Source organism: Mastigoproctus giganteus, chromosome 8 (assembly GCF_048544385.1).
Source record: "Mastigoproctus giganteus isolate SK-2022 chromosome 8, ASM4854438v1, whole genome shotgun sequence".
NCBI classification, from domain to species: domain Eukaryota; kingdom Metazoa; phylum Arthropoda; class Arachnida; order Uropygi; family Thelyphonidae; genus Mastigoproctus; species Mastigoproctus giganteus.
Genome location: NC_143582.1, coordinates 72,117,567 through 72,131,187, shown reverse-complemented (window position 1 = coordinate 72,131,187; position 13,621 = coordinate 72,117,567). Strand labels below are relative to the sequence as shown.

The 13,621-nt window shown below is 37.5% G+C and overlaps 1 protein-coding gene across 1 annotated transcript in view; it reads right to left on the bottom strand.

Annotated features, from left to right (window-relative positions):
* The window catches only part of LOC150081625 (polycystin-2-like), a 260,880-nt gene that overhangs the window by 66,509 nt on the left and 180,750 nt on the right, over positions 1-13,621 (bottom strand). The gene's annotated exons all lie outside the window — the stretch shown is intronic.

Sequence of the window (13,621 nt, the reverse complement as noted above, 5' to 3'; positions counted from 1 at the left end):
TTAAAATGAAAAGTCATTTCAAAAAAGAAAGTTGAAAAATTCCAAGTAATTTGTAAAAAAAAGGAGGAAAACAGAGGCAACACACAAATTTGATAGAAAGGGGGGAAAAGATTTTAAGCCAGAGGATATCAAAGGTAGAGATCCCAGATTAGGAAGATTAGATTTGACAAAGAATATCAGAAGGGACATAGAGATAAGTACCACCTTTAAAACAAAAGAAATCATAAAGCAAAAATAAGGTGAGTCAAGGAAAAAAACCAGATGGCCAATAATTAGATTATATCAAAAAGAGTAAGAGCAGCTCAGCAGACTGAAGGTGGAAATGGACATCATTGAAATTGCAACTGAGACCATGTATATTTGAGAAATGAATCAGGAAGTTTTTGGAAAGTTCAGATTTTTTTTTTTTTTTTTTTTTTTCAGGTAACTGTTCCAATTAGTTTGATCTATTCGTGATGTAATAATTTGAACCTTTGTAACACTGCATGTAAATTTCTAGCTAATAACTTACAATACTAAAGATGAGATTATAAGTGCCAGCAGGCAGAATTTTGAGCTCGTGGAAATGGATAAGTCTTTTGGAAATTTTTACCATCATTTTGATTAATTAACATATTAAATTGTGTTTAACAAATAGTTTAAAGAGTCTTAGTCATATTCATTAGCTTATTTTTAAATTTAACTAGTGATTTTACTATTTATCACTGTTTTGGTGTGAATATTTAACATACAACGAATAGTAGGGTTTTAATTTGATAAATAAATAGCTCGAAGGTTCTAATCGCTTGTTGTTATATCCTTTTGTGTTTAGCTAAGGAATTTTACTTTTTATTAAGGATATCACTAATTTAATGCTGCGATCATAACAGTACAGTGTAACATATATCTTGAACTTGATAGCATAAGGTATAAAGTAAAACTTGAGAGTGCAATAAGTATCACTGCATTTGGGAATCTATTAGCCTAGTGTAGTATTGTCACTTAATAAATTTAATTTATTAATTTTATTAATTTTCATTATTAATCAATTAAATTATATTTAAATGGAAATCATGCCCCAGATTAATGCTGTGGCTTGGGGGAGAACTGAAGGGGGTGATTCTCCAACACAACACAGCCTAAAAAAATGTGCAACTTCTGAAATGTTCAGACTTTTTGGAACAAGACATGATCCAGCCAAAGAGGATGTCTTTGTGTATGTGTGCAGAGTGTGTGAAGAAATTAGACTCCAACTCAGCATTCTGATGGGTGTTTACGAGTTTGAGGATTAGGGTAAATGCCCTTGAAGGAATTAAAATGGGGCCCCCCATCAAACTCTCAGCTGCCCAACTCAACATCAGAGCTCATTCTTGTACAACTGACAATGTAGCAACAATCTTCAAGGAGGCAGAATGCACTGGTCTCACAGGAGCTAGTTATTGTTGGTGACTATTGTCAGAGAAAGAGGAAATATGCTATGAAAGAAGGATAGGTGGAATAGGCCCAGAGTAGTCTCCCAGGTGCAAAAGTATATGATTAAGGGCACAAAAGGTGATATTGTTGTATGCATTGGCACTAATGATATTAAGAACAGATCTGAGGATTTACTTAACAAGTACAGGGCAATGTTCGGAAAAATTTGTGTCAAAATTGAATTTTAAAGTACAGTAGAACGTTGGTTATACGGAAGTCAGTTATCCGGAATAATTTGAAAGGCTGATTTTTTTTTTTTTTTTCCACTTTTTTTTATTAATGGTAGTATTTGAGACATTTATTATGCTACAAGAGTATTTCTGTCGGCTTTTTTACATCATATATCTGGTGAAATGTTGGATTAGGATTAATGGGTTTTCTCAGAAACCAAGAGTGACAGAGTTTAGTCATTTGCTTCTGTGAACCCAATTTTCCATTACATATTTTGTTCTCTTCATTTCATATTATGTTTAATTTAGCTCCAGATTCAGTAAGAATAGTATTGGCCCAAAACTGTGCCATTTATTATTTTTCTCAGTTTTTTTTTTTAAGGTAAAATGTCAACAAAAAGAAACAGCAATGAAATGGGCAGAAAACCAGGAAGAATGCAATATAATTGATATTAAGGAACTTGAGAGTTTTTGCAGCAAAAAAAAAAAAAAAAAAAAATCATAACAAACAAAACAAAAAATGATTGAACATTATTTTAAAAAATTACTTTAAATTTTTTTAGCTTAAAATTTGCAGTAAAATACCTATCTGAATATACACACATATGTAAATGTGCAAATTTTTATTATTTTTAATTAAATAAATTTGTTTTTTCATGCTGTTTAAAGTCTTTCTTTTACTACATTATAACACAATTTATTTAATTTTACCTTATGTTCGACTATCCAGAAAATTTTTCTATCCAAAAGAGATCTGACATTAATTATTCCGCATAACTGACACTCTACTGTATCTTCAATTCTGCCCAGACATGATAAGAGAGAGAGAACATGTTGAGAGCCTTGTCAATTAGTTTGGTTCTGGAGAGAATGTGCAAGGCTCGTGGGATAGAACTTTACTCAGCAGGGTTGTGCTTGTTAAAGGAAGACTGCTTTTACAGGGATGGGATGCACTTAAATAGAAAGGGTGCAAAAATATGTGTGATGCTATCGAGGGAGCGTTAGGCGAGTTGGAAAACTGCTAGCTTGGGGGGATACATGAACTAATAGATTAACAATAGCCACAAGCAGAGGTGAAAGTGATTCTTGCACTATTTCCACTGGAATGTGCAGCAGCCTAGAAAGCAAGGTGCTGGGGATTTCAACGCTTTTTCTACAACAGCATGTTAGAGAGGCAACAAGAGGAAGCAGTAATCTTGATCTGGTTATCAGCAGTGATCCTTCATGCATTAAGAATCTGCAGGTAAAAGACTCACTGGGTGGCAGCGATCACAATGTATTAATGTGGAATTTAATTAAAGACATAATTACTGTCAAGGTTAAAGGGAAAGGCTTTTGCTTTCATAAGGGTAACTACAGAGGTCTCAGAGAATTTAAAATTGTGTGCAGTGGGACCAACTTACCAAAAGCAAATTTTACATGGGAAGTATTCAGGGAAGTATTCAAAGAAACTACTAGGCTTTTCATACCAGCACAGAAATACTGTTCACGGCTTATACCTAAATGGATGTCAGATGAACTATTGAGACACATGGCAGAGAAGAAAAGTGCATGGAATCCTTATAAATTATCAGGTGATACCAAAGCCCATGGTAGATATAAATAAGTAGTCTGTAATCAAGTCAAAAAGGAAGTTAGGCATGCTAAGGCAGATTATGAAAAGTCTCTGGCAAAGAATGCAAAGAAAAATAGCAAAGGCTTCTCTGCTTATATTAACAGCAGGGGGAAGGTTTTGGTGTTTTTTTTTTTTTTTTAATTTAAGGAGCATTAGCAACTAAGGCCATATTGCTCCGGGATATGCGGTGGTCATTCCCTGACCTTTCCGCATCCTCCGTATTTGGTGGTGACGGGCTCGAACCCCGGTCTAATCAAGAAGCGTGTGCTACACACTGCTGCTCCTTCCCACCTGGCTATGGAGGTGCCTCAGGGGGAAGGAAGCGGGAATGAATCACATAAGTTCAATTGATATCGATGGTTCAGATGTCGATAATCCTGCTCAGGCTGAATAAGTACTTTTCATCTACATTCACAGATGAGGAATTCTTTAGGAGAGTCAATGTCAGAAGTTTATCAGACTCTACCAGTGAGCTAAAGGATTTATAATAACCAAGAGGAAAGTGGATAAGAAACTGCTGAAGTTAAATGTAAGAAAGGTGCCTAGGGTGGATGGGATCTGTCCAATCATATTAAGGGAAGTAGCAAAGGAGGTAAGCAAACCATTAGACACAATTATGAGAGCATCTTTGGATTTTGGGTAAGTTTCTATGAATCTATGAGTTGGAGATGTGCTAATGTATCCCCAATTCATAAATGGGGATCTAAGTGTGATCCCCATGAATAATTACAGACCTGTTAGCTTAATGTCTACTCCTGGGAAAAAAATAGAGCCATAGGATAGAACTTTTAGTCTGGTTAAAGAAGTAATGCAGGACCATCAAGACAGGAGTGCAGTTTTACTTTAGTCACAGCATGGGTTTGTTCAGGGAGATATCTTGTCTTACCAATTTAAGTGGATACTATGATGCAATGACAAAGGAACTTGATGCAAAAATAATTTCAAAAATAAATAATGTGTTAATGTATTCCCAATTCATAAATGGGGATCAAAGTGTGACATGAACAATTACAGACCTGTTAGCTTAATGTCTACTCCTAGGAAAAAAATAGAGCCATATGATAGAACTTTTAGTCTGGTTAAAGAAGTAATGCAGGATCATCAAGACAGGAGTGCAGTTTTACTTTAGTCAGAGCATGGGTTTGTTCAGGGGATATCTTTCATTTCACCAGTTGCCACCGCATACATTCTCTACTATCCGGGCCTAACTGAGTGTATAGCTCGGATATTGCGCGATTGCCAAATACGCTGTGTGCAGCTGCCAGGGCGGAGACTACATACAGTTGTGCCACAGGTCAAGGACCCCCATACCAATGGAATGTACAAGTGGAGTCGTGTATGAGATAAGGTGCCTGGATTGTGGGGAATGTTATGTTGGTGATATAAACATCAGTTTAAAGATCGTCTGGGGGAGGGATTATGGGAAGTCTGCTGTGGCAGAACATTTTTGGGAGGAGCACCATCAAATCCCCACAGATGAAGCTGTTATTGTCGACTGGGCATATAGATTTTGGGACCGCAAATGGCTCGAGAGCTTGCTGATTTGCTCCTCTGAGAGCAATACCATTAACAGACAGGGGAATCAGCATTCATCCCCTCTTTGAGGTGGTGATTCTTGGAAGGGATGAGTGGTTTTGCCTGGCACGCTCCCGAGCCATTTCCGGTTCCAGTGCACACGGGGAGAATACTGCCCATGCTCCTGTAGAAACATGTGCTGAGAACCATGAGCCTGCTGTTATTTAAGGATGTGCTACCTCACTGTTTAAAAAGGAGGCGGATGCCTCTGAAAGCTATGGTGTTTTAGTGCTTTTCTTGGTTTTATTGTCCTGTGTTTTATCTACATTGTTTATTGTAATTTATTCATTGCAGTTTAAAATTTCATATTTTATTGTAGAGACAGTTACCATTTTATCTGGTGGAATTATATCATTCTATTTATTTCATTTATTTGCATCATTATTATTTTAATATAACACGATGCTATTTATTTATTTTAATAATGGCTGGTGTAGGATTGTGCAGTTATTATGAATAGGAATATGCCCAACCCCAGAGGGAGGCCTATTTGAAGATATGGCTTCTTGACGTTTCAGCATAGTAAATGGTTGACTGTAGGGTAAAGAAGATATGGTTCTGAAGTTCAGTTGAGATGTTCTGAAATGATAGTTCATATATAGTAAAAACAAACAACTATGAAAATATGGTCCCTAGAGCATTCACAATCTCTACAGGAGTAGAAAGCTCCTGTTAATTCCAGATGGAAATTGGAGAGGATAATAGGAAATTTGCCATTCAGTTGCTTTATTGTTCTCCATATTATTCTTACATCAGTATTTTTATTGATTGAGGTTGCAAATCGAATCCAAGAGTCTCTTTTAGCTTTCTTCCTGATGTGGCAGACCTTGGTTGTAAGTCATAATTAATAAGAATGGTGGTGGTAGAATGTTTGCAAAATAGATTCCACACTGGGTTTTTATTTTTTATTTCTTGCTTTTTGGTGGGATGACAATTGTCATCCCACCAAAAATTTATGGTTCTATGGATGACTGACTACGATTGTGGGATAGCAGTAGACACAGCTGCTAGTATTTGTTTCATAATATGATTGGTGATTATTATTATTATTATTAGCCATATGGTGCAAGGAAGCCTGAGGCTTATGCTGCACCAACCAAAAAAAAAAAAAAAAATTCTGAATTACCCTGAGAGAGGGAGAGAGAGGGGGAGAGAGAGAAAACAGGAGTCAGTAGTAGAGAGGAATCACCAAGAAAGAGAAGAATGATGATATCCAGCTCAGGACCCTGGGTGTGCCAAGCCCATACTCACCAGATGTGAGCCCCCTGGGGTTATCCCCTGATTGTGCCAATTGGACAAAGTTCGATGACGTGATTATCAAAGGACAAATGAGAAGTGTACTTTGTCCAATCTTCCTTAGAAAATTTCCATTTTATGTGGTTTTCTGAGATTATGGAGTGTGGTGTTTGAATTTTACATATTAATGGGTAGTGATCACTGTTCAGTGGATCATCAAGAGTTGTCTACTCAATACTAGCAGGAGAAATGGAGAGCAGAGAGAGAGAGAGAGAGAGAGAGAGAGAGAGAGAGAGAGAGAGAGAGAGAGAGAGAGAGAGAGAGAGAGGTCTATTGCTGAGGACAGGCGCCTCCGTAGCCAGGTGGGAAGGAGCAGCAGTGCATAGCACACGCTTCTTGATTAGACCGGGGTTCGAGCCCATCACCACCAAGTACGGAGGATGTGGAAAGGTCAGGGAATGACCACCACATATCCCGGAGCAATATGGCCTTAGTTGCTAATGCTCCTAAAAACCAAACAACAAACATTGCTGAGGTTGTTCCTGTAGGCAGATTGATGTAAGTTGGTCAGCATTTATTATAGTTAGATTTTGTTTGTCAATGAGCATTTTGAAGAGCAGTCCTTGTCCATCAGCATTGGAAAATCCCACAATGAATGGCACTACTGAAGGTAACCAATAAACAGAAAGGGAGTTGGCAACTGAAGAATAAGACCTTCAAGTTCATGAATGGTATACAAGAATGATAGGGCAGGCAGGCAGATTGTAACAAGTGTCAGAGGAAACAGTTTGTAAAGGAATACATTTGCAAGGGACTCATAAAACTATGACTGCAGCTACCTCCTACATGAGAATTATTTTTAACAGGTCTGTCTTGTCAAAAGAGAGTATAATTTTTTATTGAGAGAGATACCATAGGTGTTAAATAAGTCTCCTGTAAACAGATGCCAACTGGATTATGATGCTTAATTATCTTGTGGATATAATCAATATTTCTACGAAAGCCTCCACAATTCCATTGCATTATACTGTTCATTGATAGTATTAACATCAGCAATGGTAAATGATGCAAGAAAGCAAGTTTATACAGCATCAGCCAATAAAAAAAAAAAGATGACAGCTCCCATTGCACTTTTAATTCCCCTTCAATAGTTTATCAAGTTCTTTGGATTTATTTAAGCTATCAACTTCCACAACAACAGATGGAAGTTTGTTCCAGCAATCAACCACTCACTAGCTAAAGGCAAACTTCTGCACATCTATTCTGCCCATCCTTCCTCAATTTGAATTTGTGCCCTTTCATGCATGTGGTCTGAGAAAGAGGAAAAATTCCATCAGCACTGAGCTTCCACAATCCATTCAATGCCTTAAACACCTCAATCAGATCACCTCACAGGTGTCTAGTCTCCAGATACTCCAATTTTCTTTGTAAGAGCACCCCTCTGAAATGAGGCCTCCAGACCTGTAGGCAATACTCAAGATGTGGCCCAACCATTGCCTTACACCAGCGTTTCTCAAACTGTGTTCCGTGAGATGTGAACAAGTGTTCCGCGAAAAATCGTAATTAATAATTTAAAAAATAAATAAATTTTGCATACTTGTAGCAGACACCGCTTTTGTATTATTCTAATTTTTAACTTTATTTTTTTCGGTTATTAATATACTGGCATAGACTAATAATCAAATAGACCACAGAATAAATTTATTTTGGCAGGCTTTTGCATAGATAAGTATCTATGCATAGAGGTAATATATCTACTAAAAAGTAGCAATTTAGTGATCTAATATGCCATTTGTATGCGATTTAGCCTGGAGTACATGGGTTAAAGGAGAGAGGAAGCGAACCGATATCATAACTAAACTCACTTCCTTGTTTAAATTTTTTTTGATAATTATCAGTATTTTGAAATACTATTATTAAAATAAATGATCATGGATTTGTGGTTGATTTAAACGAGAAGCACATACTTCTAGTATTGCAACTGTGGTCGATGAAAAGGAACACAATATTGTCAACTTAAAAGTGAAAATGAACAATCGCAGCCTTTTGTTCCCCAAAAATTACGAAATGAAAAAAACAGGAACCACCTAAGAAAAGAACAATGACAGTTATTTGAATTTCGGCTTTACATGTGCTGGAAATAAAGATGCTCCTGGTGGTATTTTCACATGTAATTTTAGATGTAATTATAGATAATTCAGAATCAGATGTAATTTCAGATATTTCCAGATACAATGACATAACCACCAACTTATCCCTGCTAGCAAAATTCCAGAATATAATTGATAAAATCCCATGAGCTGTCCTGGCAGCCAGCCTGCATTGCTCAGAGAACTTCATATCTGACTGCACAATTACCCCCATGTCTTTTTCATTTTCCACAACCCAGAGTGTAATACCACACAGTTGGTATTTACTCTGGGGTTGATAATGCCCATATATAGTACTTTGCATTTGTCAAACTTCATTTCCTATTTCTGAGCCCCATCTGCCCAATGTTTCTATATCCCATTGCAGTAGCATAGTCATTAACCACCTTGCCAACCTTTCTATCATCGCAAACTTGGACATTACATCTGATATGCCTTCATCAATATCGTTGATAAATTAGCATTAGCATTAGTAGAGGCATATGATGCAAGAAGCAAGCTTATGCAGCATCAGCCAAAATAAAAAAAAAAACCTTCCACTTCACCCCTCCGTTCGTTCGAAATACCTGTCCAGCTGAGCCTTAAATTTATTTAGGCTATCAACTTCCACAACAAGGGATGGAAGTCTGTTCCACCAACCAACTACCCACTAGCTAAAGGCAAATTTCCGCACATCTATCCTACATCTATCTTTCCTCAATTTGAATTTATGCCCTCTCAGGTGATTATTCTGAGCAAGAGGCAATAACCCATCAGCATTGAGCATGCTCAAACCATTCAAGGCTTTGTACACCTCTATCAGATCACCTTGCCGGTGCCTAGTCTCCAGACACTGTAATTTGTAAAACTTAAGCCTTTCTTCGTAAGAGCAACCCTTCATTCTGTTCACTAACCTTGTTGCCCTTCTCTGTACTCGTTCCAGCAGCTCTACATCCTTCTTGAAATGAGGCCTCCAGACCTGTATACAGTACTCAAGGTGCGGCCTGACCATTGCCTTATACAAGGGAATAATCACCTCCCTATCCCTGCTAGAAAAATTCCTGTATATCATTGATAAGACACCATGAGCTACTCTTGCAGCCCGTCTGCACTGCTCAGAGAACTTCATATCTGCCTGCACAATTACCCCCAAGTCCTTTTCATTCTCTACCACTGTCAGTATAGTACCACAGAGTTGATACGTTGCTCTGGGGTTGCTGTTTCCCATATGTAATACTTTACATTTGTCAATGTTAAACTTGACATTACATCTGATATGCCTTCATCAATATCGTTGATAAATTAGCACTGTAATTTAGACAACAACAACAATGGGCCCAAAACCGAACCCTGAGGGACTCCACTAATAACATTAGTCCACAAAGAGCAGTGTCCATTGATTACCACTCTATGTATTCTCCCACTCAACAAGCCCTTTATACATAACAGCATAGCAACTTGCCCTTAATGTCATATTACTCCAGTTTGTACATCAGTCTCTTATGCACAACAGTACCAAAAGCTTTCCTGAAATCCAAGTATATGATACCAAAATAATTTTTTGCATCCAGTTCTTTTGTCAATGCATCACAGTATCCAATCAAATTGGTCAAACAAGATTTCCCCTTAACCAACCCATGCTGGGTCTGAAGTATGGTTGCAGCCTTTTCCTGATCATCCTGCATTACTTCTTTTACCAGTGGCCCCATTATTTTCCCTGGAACAGAAGTTAAACTAACAGGTCTGCGGGAACCTCCCCTGAATCCAAGTAAGCAAGTGAAAGAAATCAGCAAATACTTGGATGCTCTGATAATTATGATTAAAGGTTTTATTAGTTCCTTTGCTGCCTCCCTTAATATAATTGGATAAATCCTATTCATTCCATGTGTCTTTATTAGGTTTAACTTCAACAATTTCTCTTCCTATTTTCTCTCAGTTATTATAAAATCATTCAGCTCCCTGGTAGAAGCATTCCCCCTCTCTCTCAAGAATTCCTCATGTGTGAATGTAGATGCAAGATACTCATTGAGTCTGTCAGCAACCTGAGCAGGATCATCAATGGTCAAACCATCGATATCGAGTGGACCAATTTGATTCATATTCTTCCTTCCAGGGTTTACATAATGAACCTCGTGCGGTTCAGAATATATAAGTAAAGAAATCTTTGCCCTTTTTCTTTGCATCCTTTGCTAAATACTTCTTGTAATCTACTTTCACTTGCCTAACCTCCTTTATGACTTGATTACAGACCAGTTTATATACCATAAGTCTCTGCATCACCCAATAATTTATATACGCATCCCATGCACTTTTCTTCTCTGCACTGAGTCTCATCAGTTCATCTGACATCCATTTAGGCCTATACCCTGAAGAGTATTTCTTCAGGTTGGTATAAAAAGCCTAATTGCTTCTATGATGAATTCCTTGAAAGCTTCCCATTTAGAATTTACTGATAGTTTTTCTTTTTTTTTTTTTTAAATGAAGAAGCTGATTCTGTCTGCATTTTGGAAGTCTACTTGTAGCAGTCAATTTTCATTTTGTTTCTTTTTGGAAAAATAGATTGTGTGTCCATATCATCCTATGGATGATCTCCAAAATGATGTCAGTTTTTTCTTGAGTGGAAATTTCAGTTGTGTCCAAAAGGAAGGTATCAGTGTGTTTCTTGCTAATAGGATCTGTGTAAGATGTGTCTGTTTGGACACATCTTACAGGAGTTGAATGGGTTGTGGGAATTGCATTGTGATTGTTGTTGTCAGCTCTATTTGAAGTCTGTTGCTCTGAGCACTGAGGTACAGAAAAAAGTAAAGATTGAGCCCATTCAGAAATAGAGATGCTTGGCAGAACTGATGTATCAGTCTGAACTGATACTGAATGAATCTTTATGAGGCTTCTGTGTATATAGTCTTGGCATCTGTGGTTGTAATTGCTTTCTTACTTCTGAAAATGAGACTTTATTTTCTATCTTGTATTTCACATTTCCACTGTTCCCAAGTTTTAGAAAAGGCCGGGTGATTGTCTTTGCAACAGGTGCAAAGTGAAGACTGAGCATTACAGTCAGCTTCGGTATGCTCCTTTTGATCCACAATTAAAACATCCTGAGTCACTTTGGCAGATGTTTGAGTGCGTCCAAAATTTCTAACACTGATAACATCTTACTAGGTTCAGAATATATGAGCAAATGTGACAGTGCAAATATCTGGCTTTCACTGATGAAGGTAGGTTTGGTGAAATAAATGTCAGTATGATGTGGCAGGTTGGAACAAGCTCACCATCTTTTTTCAGCATAATTCTTTCTGATTAGGGTACGCATAAAATGCAATATTGTTCCAACTAACAGTGAGTTGCTTATCCTTAAATAACATTATTCCTGACATCTGGAACAAGAAGAAAAGTTATTATTCAGCATAATTATTTTTTCCTCGTGCGGTTGCCAGAAAGGCTGGCTGGGACCACCTAGTTTAATAAATAATAATAAAAAATAAATTTTAAAAAAATTTCTTTATGCCTCTGTGACCGTCTGGATCCTGCAATTCCTGGACAATTTCCTCCTCTGAGACATTCATTAGGTGACATTATGAAATTACTCCTTTGATGGTATTGAGTGTGGCATTTCGGAACACCTTAACTGAAACTCCACCAAATGAGTGAGTTTCGGGTAGAGACTTGGGTATAGTGTTTGGGGTTGTTCCCAACCAGCAGGTCACCAGATTTCAGTCTTTGCACCATTTTTGGAGAACCAGCTATGCTTTCAAGACATTTATATATGAGAAATGGCAGTAGATTGCCTACAAACAGGTTTGTTAGAGAATGCAGAATCAAGAAAGTTGGATATTCTATTTGGGGAGCATCTGATCTCAGTCTCTACGATTTGGTTGAGCCATTATTGGGTTGATGCAAATCCATAGGATTTGAATTTGCAGTCGTAATCAGTGAAAAATTGTTCAAGTCCATGTTTTACTCTTTTAGCACTGGGAGTTAGCTTTACGGCCCAGGTTTCCAGCCTGCCACAGGGAGGCAGGAGCAGTGCCACAAAGTGACCAAGCAGCTGAGCTAGCTTGTTAGTACTTTCAGAAAAAAAAAAGGTGGATTTCCTTTCTGCACCTCGCTTACTTCTTGTAGTGCAAAACAACTACTCTAATTTGTAAATAAAGAAAACAGTAGTTAAAACAAAACATAATCTTTCACTTAAAAGCTTTCTGGAGATAATGCTTTATAGAACATAGAGAAATCACTTGGCCATAGAACATTTGGCACCCAGGGTAAAAGGAGTAATTCAGGACCATCTACACAAGAATATAGTTATACTGGGTCACAGCATGGATTTGTTAAGGGGAAATCTTGTGTGACCAATTTGATTGGATACTATGATAACAGAAACAAAGGAACCAGATGCAAAAAATAATTTCTATATCACATACTTGAATTTCAGAAAAGCTTTTGATACTGTTGCACATAATAGACTATTACATAAATTGGAGCAGTGTGGCACTGAAGGCAAGTTACTGCTATGGACAAAAGGATGATCAAGTGGGAGAAGACAAAGAGTAGATATCAACAGATATTGCTCTTCATGACTAATGTTATTAGTGGACTACACCAGGGTTCAGTGCTGAGGCTGTTGTTTTTTATATTTATTAATATTTGTGAAGGTATGGCAGGCTTAACATCCAGGTATATCAGGCTTAAGGTATATTAAGATATATCAAGCTTAACGTCTAAGGATGTAGAGGATATAACGGTTGGCAAGGTGGTCAATGACCATAATCAAGGTATGCTACTGCAACTAGATTTTAAAAAATTAGGCAGATGGGCTGAGAAATAGCAACTGAAGTTTAACATTTACAAATGAAAGGTACTGCATATGGGTAGCAGTAATCCCGAATTAATGTACAAACTGTGGTACTATACTTATGGTAGAGCATGAGGTACTATACTTATGGTAGAGCAATGCAGGCAGGCTGCCAGGACAGCTCATGGGGTTTTGTCAATGATATACAGGAAATTTGCTGGCATAGATAAGGAGATGATTATTCCATTGTACTAGGCAATGGTTAGGCCATATATTGAGTACTGAATTCACATCTGGAAGTCTCATTTTAGGAAGGATGTAAATCTGCTGGAATGGGTTCAGAGAAGGGCAATGAGACTGGTGAAGAGAACGATAGGGTGGCCTTACCAAGGAAAGCTTCAGTTCTGCAAATTGCGGAATCTGGAGATTGTACTTGTGAGGTGGTCAGGTTGAGGTATTTAAGGCTTTGAATGGACTGAACAAACTCAATGACGATAGCATTCTTTCTCTTGCTCTGACTACACATATGAGGGGACATAAAATCAATTTGAGGAATGATGATTACAGTATAGATGTGGAATAATTTACTTTCAGCTGGTGGGTGGTTGATTATTGGAATAAACTTCTATCTGTTGTATATAGGAAGTATATAGTT